The 12,460-nt window shown below is 47.5% G+C and overlaps 1 protein-coding gene across 1 annotated transcript in view; it reads right to left on the bottom strand.

Annotated features, from left to right (window-relative positions):
• The window catches only part of LOC127057002 (uncharacterized), a 150,009-nt gene that overhangs the window by 30,665 nt on the left and 106,884 nt on the right, over positions 1 to 12,460 (bottom strand). The gene's annotated exons all lie outside the window — the stretch shown is intronic.

The following is a 12,460-nucleotide window of genomic DNA, read 5'->3' on the forward strand; positions in this document are numbered from 1 at the left end:
GAAACAAGTAAGTACTGCCCCTCTGACATAGTTACTGTAGTTACTGCCCCCTGACATGGCTAGTTATCACTCATCCTTCTACATATAGGTTCGATTAAAACATCTCTATTACATACTGTCAGCCTGACCTTATCTTTTAGGAGGGATCACTGGATTCCATTTATCCTTGGGGAAAGTATTTGTACCATCCTTGGTATCGGGATGTTCAGGTACCACTTGATATTGGGATGTGTTCACGTGAGTACTCTGTGACTAGCATTCCTTAGGAATGTGTATTTCTGCAATATTAGCCCTGTTCTTGCCAGATTCTGTGAACCAGTCCTGCCTCATACCAGGCCTCTGATACAAGGACTTACATCTCAGACTCTCTTCCTACTACACCAGGTACCACATTTCAGCTTACAGCTGCCAACATTTCTGAGAGGGATAACGTGAAATGAGGGTGGCTGTTTCCATGCAACTGTGGGATATTAAGGGCAAAGATCCCTTCTGAGCCATATACTCTCCCTTTGCTGTGAGATGACTCTGAATTGGACATAAATCAGCTATACGTGAATGTATCCATTCCAGGAGCCATAAACCTCCATGCAAGTTGTTTGAATGTAAGATTCCACACTCAGACTCCTCCTAAACCGCTTAATTACAAAATTAGACTAGAATGAAGTATTTACCGAGTGACTGCAGATTAGATCTGAGCAGCCTGATAACATTTATCCCCCTGTGCCGATAACTTTAGTGGTGTCCTGTTTAATTACTATGATTTTCTGACCTTGTGACAGAAATCATAGAAACTTTGTGAAACTGTGCAATATGTTAAAAAAGCTGCCCCCCTTCCTAAGGCCGCTCCTTGCTGCTGTGGAGTTCTGTGTCAAATACTACAGGGCCATAGTTGCATTCTGGGTGCCTGATTTTGCTGCTATTGAAATCAGTGGCCAAACTTCCATTGACTTCATTTGATCAGGATTGGGGTCAGGAAGGAGCTGGTTATCTGTCCTCTGGGGGAGCTGTAAGGAAAGATAAATGTAAATGCTAGTATGTTCTGAGTGCCCCTTGCCGTTTGAAGGGCTAAGCCTATAACTACGGTTACTGGATTTTTTTTCAAGTCACCTTATAAGAGCAGAATGTAGCTATAAATATCTGCTTATGTTTTTTTAAAAATGGCCTCTCTTGGTACCACAATCTTGATTTCTGTCCCTTGAACCATAGGTTTTTTGACATTTGAATTAATTTCACACTAGTGACACGTGTAATTAATCCAAAACATGGCTACAAAAAGTGCCCTCTTTGATTATCAATAAACACCGAGAGAAATCCAAGACCCTTTAGTCAAGGTGTGGAGTGGTATCATGTGAGATCAAACTTAGGAAAACAAATAATTCAGGGAGGGAACAACATGTCTTGGAGAAATGAGCCACACTGCCTTTCGCTGCTAGATGCCTGGTCTGAATCCAATCCTGGTTGCTCTATGCCATGCCCTGCATACAGTGTGATCACACAGTTTTGTCAGTTTGGCTTGTGTGTGCATGTGTTCTTTCGGTGTGCTGTCCCAGCTCTGCTCAGACAGCTGGTTTAGCAGACCTCAATAGTACTACCCAGTGTTGATAAGTGCTGAAGACTGGAACATTATTGCTTTGGTAATGCAGTTTGGGCTGCCCAATGCTTCTATCCTTGAAGCTTTAGTGCTATTAATAGATAGTGCAGCATGTTAATTCATCAGACCTTGATGTTGCTGTGACGGGTTTGGTCCCAGAGACTCCCCTCAAGACTGTCACTTGATGAGCTGGGATACTACTGAGAACAACCCTCCTGAAAGAACAGTGCCCCTCCACTCCTGTCTTGCTAAGTTAGACATTCCAGTCAGCTCCAGCATAGACCCAGAGGTTGGGCCACACCTCGCTGCAGTTCATTGAAACAGATTCACTCAGCCCAGGAGTTCCTCAGTTAACAGACACTTTTCCAGCACACAGTGTTCAGCCTTTCTGGGAGCCTGAACCCCAAATAGATCCGCTTTACTCTGATGAGAGGCATGATCATTCCTCTCTATTCAACATTGGTGAGGCCTCATCTGGAGTACTGTGTCCAGCTTTGGGCCCCACACTACAAGAAAGATGTGGAAAAATTGGAAAGAGTCCAGCGGAGGGTAACAAAAATGATTAGGGAGCTGGAGCACGTGACATATGCGGAGGGGCTGAGGAAACTGGGATTGTTTAGTCTGCAGAAGAGAAGAATGAGGGGGGATTTGATTGCTGCTTTCAACTACCTGAAAGGGGGTTCCAAAGAGGATGGATCTAGACTGTTCTCAGTGGTAGCAGATGACAGAACAAGGAGTTATGGTCTCAAGTTGCAGTGAGGGAGGTTGAGGATGGATATTAGGAAAAACGTATTCACTAGAGGGTGGTGAAACATTGGAATTGGTTACCTAGGGAGGTGGTGGAATCTCCTTCCTTGGAGGTTTTTAAGGTCAGGCTTGACAAAGCCCTGGCTGGGATGATTTAGTTGGTGTTGGTCCTGCTTTGAGCGGGGAGTTGGACTAGATGACCTCCTGAGGTCCCTCCCAACCCTGATATTCTTTGATTCTACAGGGTAAATTCATAAATTGTCAGCCCTCTAATACTGACAGAGATATGCACAGGTGTTTGCCCCTCCCGAGGTATTAATAATTTACCCTGGGTTAATTAATAAACAAAAGTATTTTATCAAGTATAAAAAGTAGGATTTAAGTGGTTTCAAGGAATAACAGACAGAACAAAGTAAGTCACCAAGCAAAATAAAGCAAAAACACTCAAATCTAAGCCTAATACATTAAGAAACTGATTTCAGGTAATATCTCACCCTCAGAGATGTTCCAATAAGCTTCTTTCACAGACTAGACTCCTTCCTTTCCCCTGGTACAGTCCTTGTTAGTTCCGACAGACATCTCAGGTGGTAAGCAAGGATTTTCTTATGATTGGCAGCCCCTTTTGTCCTGCTCCACCCCCTTTTATAGCTTTGGCACAAGGCAGGAATCTTTTGTCTGTGCTTGTCCCCAGCCCCACCTCATCAGTGGAAAAGTACAAGGATTAAGATGGATTCCAGTATCATGTGACACTGTAAGACCCACCCCTAGTCTCCATTCTTCCTGGGTTGGCCCACACGTACACAGGAAGGCTTGCATTTACAACCAATTGTCTTCGTTAATGGGAGCCATCAAGTTTCTATACCTTCATTAATGGTCCACACTTTGCATAATTACAGTAGGACCTCAGAGTTATACTTCATATGTCTAGCTTCAGATACAAGAAGGATACATGCATACAAATAGGAGGAATATATTCAGTACTTTATAACCTTTTTTATGATACCTTACAAGAGACCTTTTGCATAAAGCATATTCCAGTTACATCATATTCGGATTCATAAGCATATTTCCATAAAACAAATGGAGTGCAATGTCACAGTTACTTATAAGGAACGACTACAGGCACGGTTCAGTGGCATAGGCACTCAGCAAGGTTTATTAGTGTCAAGACACGGTCCTAGCATGCTGGCTCCCTTCCCTGTGGCAAGGAATGTCTCAGTCAGCAGCTGGACTCTCTGCTGCTCCTTCGCCCAAACAAAGAATTAAGGCGAAGTATCCCTATGTTTATAGACTAAAACAAACAACTAACATACAACTTCCATACCACCTTATGTATCTCATGACATCTGTTTGTTACCACCCCTCGTTCCTGATTTCTTAGACAAAACGTCCCTATTCATTATTTTGTCAAACCATCTTATCTTGTATTAGATTGGGGTGTATCTGTACTAGCTAGAATATATTTACTTAAATATCTAGGGCCTAGTACACTAGCAACAACTTTGCCAAGTTCATGTACTGGACAGTGAACTTGAAAGCATCTGCTTTAATACATGGGTCTGATTTTGGTTCACAGTCTCCGGTTCAGGCCTCAGATCTTGCACCAGGACCAGCGCTCCAGGCTCTCTTTATTAGATGTGGCCATGCAAATAGCCACATAAGTGTAGATATTTTAGAGTTGCTACATAATTATGCTTTAGGTTTTTATCTTTGGGCACGAGCCCCAATTAGTGTAAATGGACACTTCTCTACTGAAGCTAATAGAGTTATACTAATTTACACCAGTTTAGGATCTGGCCCTGTAACTTTATGAGTAGCTTGAAGTAAACATACTGCCTTCCTGGTATGAAATCTCCATGGCAGTTGCTCGCTAGATGTCTGATTTGAAAACCAAAGCCATGAGGTGTCAACTGGGTTATGGCACATTCAGAGCAGTTCAACAGGAAAATAGTTTTTCAGTAGATCAGAATATTGTTGGGAGAGTTTGTAATTTGTGAATCTACCTATATGCTCTGTTAACAATTTGGGACCCAGGGGTTTGTTATATGTTTATTTACAATAACTGTTTAGTTGAGCTTTAACATAGTTTGGGGCTGAATGCACAATTGGGGAGCAAAGCTAGGAAAAGCTTGGTCTGTGTAGCAATTCCCCATACCGTTTGGGATCTTATTTGTTCCCAGCTGAATATGTTTGTTACAATGGAGGTTGCTCGATGGATAACTCCATTTCCCACCCCATCTTAGCCCCCTTTGCTTTACATATACCCCCAGGTGTACCTTCTTGGGTAACCAGAGACAGGCTACTTCTGCTCAGCACATAAAACAAGAGGCTCAGAGAGAGAGAGGATGGAGCTTCCTATGGAATTTTAGCCACCAAGGAAGGGAATTTGACAACAATAGAGCAGCTGCACACAGACGGCACTCTGGGCTGGGACATCACAGACTCCTTGGGAGGGGCCTGGTCCAACCGTGCCTCAAGAGCAGGGAGCTTGGAGTGCCTGAAGTTCCTGGTACCGCAAGCCAAGATTCCAGGGAACCAGAGAACCAAACCCGGTGTGACTCCAGCACACAGTGCAGCATCCATGGGGAACCTAGCAGAGCTGCAGTGGCTGATCAGGGATGGCAGGTATAACTTACAGGTAAAATCGGGTTTCAGGAGCCGGGGAGCAAGATAGGGGTTTGTTTTAGGGTAATGGCTCGTGTGGCTCCAGTGCTTTACCCAAGGAGCTGTAGGGCAGAGTGAGTAGTGTTCTATGCAGAGTGGGTCAGTAGCATGTCTATACGATCCTTCAGTTTGAGCTGGCATTGGTGTTTCACTCCCAGCACCAGCATGGCAGTCTCTTGTCTCTGCAGCATCTTGTTACCAGCACCGGGCAGGAGTTAGTGTTATATTACAGTTAAAATTCTCTTTAAGCTACTTTTGAGTATGAAAGTTGAGCATAATTTGCTGCCATCTCTTACTGCTTCTAACTTTTCTGAAACTTAATGAATCCAGAAGCTCAGGTACCTTTATTTCTTAGGCACCTAATGTTCTATTTAAATAAACACACTTGACTACCTTTGCACTGAGAACACACCAGGACAACGTGGCAGAGCAAAATGGTACATCCTGCTTTTGTTCTCTTTATTCTTCTGACTAGACACTGGCCTAGATCAGAAGACATCGGATCTGACCATTCCCATCCAGGAATCTTAGGGATGGTAGAATCCAGAACCAGCACTCTGATTTGGGCTTGTCCCTGTAATTTGCCTTAATTGTAACCCCAAATCTAAACCTGCCCAGCATAGGGTAAAGCTTGGATCTGAATCTGAGCTCTAGTTCAGGCCCATCGCCAGTTCTGGTCCAGGTGCTCCTTGGGAAGAATGCTGTTTGTTTATTCAGTATGTACTGACATCGTGATATAAAGCATGAGTGACACGGAGGAAGCCATTTGCAGAGCACAAGAAGTTTCACTGGTCCTGCAAAACCCAGGAACTATGCTACAAATTCTTGAGTGTTTTCTGCAGGCCCCTTATCTCTTAACTATTTACCGATATAGAGCTCTTCTGTAACAGATAGTTAGGGGTGGTTTATAGAGAGTGTTACACTTGGTCAATCATGCAGACGGCCACTAAGCCAGAGTGAGAGACTGTCACAGAGTCAGAGGGCGATGCTCTGGAACTACTCCATATGAAGCCAGTCAGGACTCTGGGGGAGCCTCCTCTCTCTGAGCATACTGTTGCCAGGGCAAGAAGCTTACAGAGAAGCTTGGGGAAGCCAGAGGGTCCTGCACCCCAATTCTGCAGTAAGATGTGACTCTCAGCTAGTGTAAAACAGAAGGTTTATTAGTTGACAGGAACACAATGTAGAATAGAACTTATTAGCACAGAAATCAGTGACTTTCAGCCAAGTCCATCTTGGGGAGTCCTGTGCCAAAAGCTCTAGACTCCCCATCTTCAAGTGCCCCCAAGCAGACTGCCAGCTTCTAGTGACCTGACCTCAGACACCCCGTTGCTCCTCCTCCTGGTTTTTATCTTGCTTCCTGGCAAAGAGTCACCTGGTCATCACTTAATTGTATCCCCCTCCTATGTCTCAGGTTACGAAGAGCACTGGTCATAGCATATGTATTGATGCAAAACAGTAAAACTCATATAGGCTCAAGAGTAAGACTCATGTACAATATAATAAGGGAAAATCCCTAATTCATCACATCTCTCCTCCCTTTGAGACTGAACTGAATGGAGTCACTTTAGCCAATGGCCTGGGGAAGTTCGGGCCCCCCTCTCCGGGACAAAGCATCAGCTATAACATTTGCACTCCCTTTAACATGGACCACCTCCATCTCATGCTCCTGGAGGGACGGAGTCCACCTTAGAAGCTTGACATTGGATCCTTGCATCTGGTGCAGCCACGGCAGGGCAAGTGGTCAGTGCACACAGTGAAGTGGTGTCCAAATAGATCCGGCAGGAGCCTTTTAAGATCCCACCCCAGGGCCAGGCATTCCTTCTCTATGGCCTTATAGCTCTGCTCCCAGGGCAGCAAATTCCTGCTCTGGTACATGATAGAGTGTTTCTCTCCCTGCATCAGTGTGCATCGGCGCCACACCCAGCCCTGTGTCTGAGGCATCAGTGAACACCATAAAGGGCTTGTCAAAGTCTGGGTTTCCCAGCACCAAGCCCTTGACCAGATCCTCCTTCAGCATGCAGAGAGCCCTCTGGCACTGCCTCGTCCAGACCAGCTTGCCTGGCTCACCCTTCTTGCATAGCTCAGTGATGGGAGCTGACACAGAGCCAAAGTGGGGCACAAACCTCCAGTAGCACCTCGCCATCCTAGTAAAGGCATGGGCCTGTTTCTAAGTCTGGGGAGCAGGCCAATCTCTGATTGCCTCCACCTTGGCTGAATCTGCCTTTAGGCAGCCTCTCCCCACCTTGTGGCCCAAGTATGACACCTCTGCCATCCCCACCTTGCACTTGCCAGCTTTTACAGTCAGTCCTGCATCCTGGATGCAACCCAGACCCCTCTTTATCTATGACACATGGTCCTCCCAGGTCTGGCTAATGACACAAATATAATCAATGTCCACTAGGGTAAAACTCTCCATCCCCCTCAGTAAATGATCCCCTTGGTGCTGGCAGGTGACCAGCACCTCCTTGAGGCCAGGGGCAGCTCTAGGCATTTTGTCGCCCCAAGCACGGCAGGCAGGCCACCTTCGGCGGCTTGCCTGTGGAGTGTCCGCTGGTCCCGCGGCTTTGGCGGACTTCCCACAGGCACGCTGCTGAAGCCGTGGGACCAGCGGACCCTCCGCAGGCACGCCTGCGGGAGGTCCACCGAAGTGCTTAGCGTGCTGGGGCCTGGAGCCGCCCTTGCTTGAGGCCAAAACGTAGGACCAGGGATTTGTACAGCCCCAAAGAGGTGACAAAAACAGGTTTCAACCTGGCATCTGGATCCAAAGGCACCTGCCAGAAGCCTTTGGTGAGATCCCTGGTCGTGGGGTACTGAGGCCCCCATAACTTGTCAAGGATTTCATCAGGCCTAGGCATGGGGCAGGCCTCAGACATGGTGATGGCATTGAGCTTCCAATAGGCCACATAGAATCAGATCGACCCATCTTTCCTGGGGACTAGCACCACAGAAGAGGCCCTGGAGCTGGTGAATGGCTGGATCAGCCATAAAGCCAACATGTCTCTGATCTCTTTCTCCAGGGCCTGGGCTGTGTTCCCAGTTTCTCTGAATGGGGAACACCTGCATGGGAGGGCCGGCTCCCATCTCCATCCAGTGGACAGCTCATTTATTGAGCCCAAGCTGTTTGGAAACCAGCTGTTGGTATGAATCTCTCCTTTCTGGGCAGGGGTTAGCTAGTCAGAGAGGGGAATTGATTTGAGCATGGGACTGACTCCTGTCTGAGGGAAGAGACCCCCCCTGGGGATCTTCCCCCTTCTCCCACTGGCCCCACACAGCCAGTACCAGCTTCTCTCTGTCACAGTATGGCTCCATCATAATGACCTGGTACCCTCGGTGGCTGTGAGCCTGGTTGGGCAGTTCCACCACCTTGTTCTCCTCATTCAGCTGCCAGATGACCTTGAAGGGCCTCTGCCAGGCAGCTTGCAGCTTATTCTTCCTCACCAGGATGAGAACCCTCACCTGGTCCCTGGTGCCATAGGCTGAGCAGTCGTACCAGACCTTCTGCCTCCCTTAGGCCCTGGGTAGGTTCTCCTTGGCCAGACTCATGAGCTCAGCGAGCTTTTCTCAGAAAGTCAGTACATATTCCACCACTGATTCTCCATTGGGGGAGGCCTTCCCCTACCATCCATCCTTCACTAAGTCCAGGGCCACCTTCCGAAAAGGCTCCTCTATAACAGGTAGGTATCTCAAGTCTGTTTTACCCTTGTCCCGGGCCTTTTGCACCTCTGGACAAGGCAGCCCTGGTTGGCAGCTGTCCCACCCTGGCTGTGGTTCCCCACACTCTGTTAGGGTCTCTGATTCCCCTGGACCCAGCTTTGTCCCTGCTGTCCCAGCCCTGGTCTACACTACAAATTTAGCAACATTAGATCGATTTAACCCTGCATCCGTCCACACAACGAAACCATTATTTTCTATTTAAAGGGCTGTTAAAATCGATTTTGGTACTCCTCCCCAGACTAGGGGATTAGCACTGAAAATGACCTTGCCGGGTCGAATTTGGGGTAGTGTGGTCTCATTTCGATGGTATTGGCTTCCGGGAGCTATCCCAGAGTGCTCCATTGTGACCGCTCTGGACAGTGCTCTCAACTGCGATGCACTGGCCAGGTAGACAGGAAAAGGCCCATGAACTTTTGAATCTTATTTCCTGTTTGGCCAGTGTGGCGATCTGCAGGTGAGTGCAGATCTCATCAGCAGAGGTGACCATGATGAAGTCCCAGAATCGCAAAAGACCCTCAGCATGGACTGAACAGGAAGTACAGGATCTGATCACTGTATGGGGAGACGAATCTGTGCTATCAGAACTCCATTCCAAAAGACAAAATGCCCAAACATTTGAAAAAATCTCCAAGGGCATGAAGGAGTGAGGCTGTAACAGGGACCCGCAGCAGTGCCGAATGAAACTTAAGCAGATGAGGCAAGCCTACCAAAAAACCAGAGGGGCAAAAGGCTGCTCCAGGTCAGAGCCCCAGACATGCTGCTTCTATGATGAGCTGCATGCCATGCTAGGGGGCACCCCTACAACTAGCCCACCCCTGTGTGTAGACTCCATCAATGGATTCTCACGCGACAGGAATGTGGATTTTCATAGAATCATAGATTATTAGGGTTGGAAGGGACCTCAAGAGATCATCTAGTCCAACCCCCTGCTCAAAGCAAGACCAATCCCTAAATGGCCCCCTCAAGGATTGAACTCACAATCCTGGGTTTAGCAGGCTAATGCTCAAACCATTGAGCTATCCTGATGAGGAAGATGATGTGGAGGAGGTTGAAGATAGCTCACAGCAAGGAAGTGGAGAAACCATTTTCCCTGACAGCCAGGAACCGTTTCTCACCCTGGACCTGGAGTTAGTACCCCCTGAACCCACCCAAGGCTGCCTCCCAGTCCTGCCAGGCAGAGAAGGGACCTCTTGTGAGTGTACCTTTGTGAATATTATACATGGTTTAAAAGTAAGCATGTTTAACGATTAATTTGCCCTGGCATTCACGGCCAGTACAGCTACTGGAAAAGTCTGTTAGCGTGTCTGAGGATGGAGCAGAAATCCTCCAGGGACATCGCCATAAAGCTCTCCTGGATGTACTCCCAAAGCCTTTGTGAAAGGTTTCTGGGGAGGGCAGGCTTATTCTGTCCTCCATGGTAGGACACTTTACCATGCCGGGCCAGTAGCACGTAGTCTGGAATCATTGCATAACAAAGCATGGCAGCATATGGTCCCGGTATTTGCTGGCATTCAAACAGCATCCGTTCATTATCTCTCTGTGTTAGCCTCAGGAGACTGATATCATTCCTGGACACCTGGTTGAAATAGGGTGATTTTGTTAAGGGGACATTCAGAGGTGCCCAATCCCGCTGGGCTGTTTGCCTGTGGCTGAACAGAAATGTTCCCTGCTGTTAGCCATGCGGTGCAGGGAGGGGTGAAGCGATCATCCCAGAGAATTATATGTTTGTGTGTGGGGGAGGAGGTTAGTTTGGTTTGTGGTGCACGTTAACCTGAAAACCATAGCCCCTCCTCCTTTTAAATGGACAACCCATTTTAAATGTCCAACTCAACAGCTGCTTGGTATGGGAAATGAGGGCGCTGCTGTTTGAAACCATTCCCACATGTTATGAAGGTTAAAGAAGCCAAGCGACTATGGCTTACCATGGCAGCCTGCAAGCCAAATTCTGTTGCCCGGCCCTGCATGAAAGATCTCTCACACCAAACTGGCATATCCTCAATAAGAGGCAAAATGTGACCTTGTACCGAAAGCACATGTGCTATGTAATGTTAACAGCAAGGTTTACAGTGAAAAAGTGTACCCTTTGTTCTCTAAAATGTGTCTTTTTAACTACCACTCTTCCTTTTTTTCCTCCACCAGCTGCAAATGTTTCAACGCTCACACTATCTTCTCCTTCCCAGAGGTAACGAAGATTAGGAGGCGGAAAAAAACACACTTCTGATTAAACGTTCTCTGAGCTCATGCTGTCCTCTCATGCTGAAAGAGGCCAGCAGAAAGCGTGGAGGTAGACAATGTCAGAGTCTAGGAAAGCACAATATGAACACGAGGACAGGTGGAGGGTTGAAGATAATAAGTGGCGGGCTGAAGATGATAGGTGGTGTGAGCTTGGTGACAGAAGGCAAGAGGCAATGCTGAGGCTACTTGAGGAACAAACTAATGTGCTCCGGTGTATGGCTGAGGTTCAGGAAAGGCAGCAGGAGCACACACTGCTGCTACAGCCCCTGTGTAACCAACTGCCCTCCTCCCCAAGTTCCATTGCCTCCTCACCCAGATGCCCAAGAATCCAGTGGGGTGGCCTCCAGGCACCCAACCACTCCACCCCAGAGGAATGCCTAAGCAACAGGAAGCTGGCATTCAATAAGTTTTAAAGTACAGTGTGGCCTTGTCCTTCCCTCCTCCCCAACCCCACCTGGTGCTTCCCTCCTCCCCCAGCTCTCCCAGGCTACCTTGGCAGTTATCCCCCTATTTGTGTGATGAATTAATAAAGAATGCATTAATGTGAAGCAACAATAACTTTATTGCCTCTGCAAGTGGTGATCGAAGGGAGGAGGGGAAGGTGGTTAGCTTACAGGGAAGTAGACTGAACAAAGGGGGTTGGGGTCATCAAGGAGAAACAAACAGAACTTTCACACCGTGGCCTGGCCAGTCATGAAACTGGTTTTCAAAGCTTCTCTAATGTGCAGCATGTCCTGCTGTGTAATTCTAACCACCCTGATGTGGGGCTGCATGTAATCAGTGGCCAGGCAAATTGAACCTCCCACCGCATCATAAACGTCTCCCCCTTACTCTCACAGATATTATGGAGCACACAGCAAGCAGTAATAACAATGGGAATATTGGTTTCGTTGAGGTCTAACCAAGTCAGTAAACTGCACCAGAGTGCTTTTAAACATCCAAATGCACATTCTACCACCCTTCTGCACTTGTTCAGCCTATAGTTGAACAGCTCCTGACTACTGTCCAGGCTGCCTGTGTACGGCTTCATGAGCCATGGCATTAAGGGGTAGGCTGGGTCCCCAAGGATGACTATAGGCATTTCAACATCCCCAACAGTTATTTTCTGGTCTGGGAAGAAAGTCCCTTGCTGCAGCTTTTGAAACAGACCAGAGTTCCTGAAGATGTAAGTATCGTGTCCCTTTCCCGGCCATCCCACGTTGATGTTGGTGAAATGTCCCTTGTGATCCACCGGTGCTTGCAGCAGGATTGAAAAGTACCCCTTTCGGTTTATGTACTTGCTGGCTTGGTGCTCCGCTGTCAAGATAGGGATATGTGTTCTGTCTATGCCCCGCCGCAGTTAGGGAATCCCATTGCAGCAAAGCCATCTACTAAGACTGGCACATTTCCCAGAGTCACTACCCTTGATATCTGCAGCTCTTTGATTGCACTGGCTACTTGGATCACAGCAGCCCCCACAGTAGATTTGCCCACTCCAAATTGATGCCCAACTGAGAGAGAGCTGTCTGG

The sequence above is a fragment of the Gopherus flavomarginatus genome, chromosome 8, assembly GCF_025201925.1.
Source record: "Gopherus flavomarginatus isolate rGopFla2 chromosome 8, rGopFla2.mat.asm, whole genome shotgun sequence".
Lineage (NCBI taxonomy): Eukaryota > Metazoa > Chordata > Testudines > Testudinidae > Gopherus > Gopherus flavomarginatus.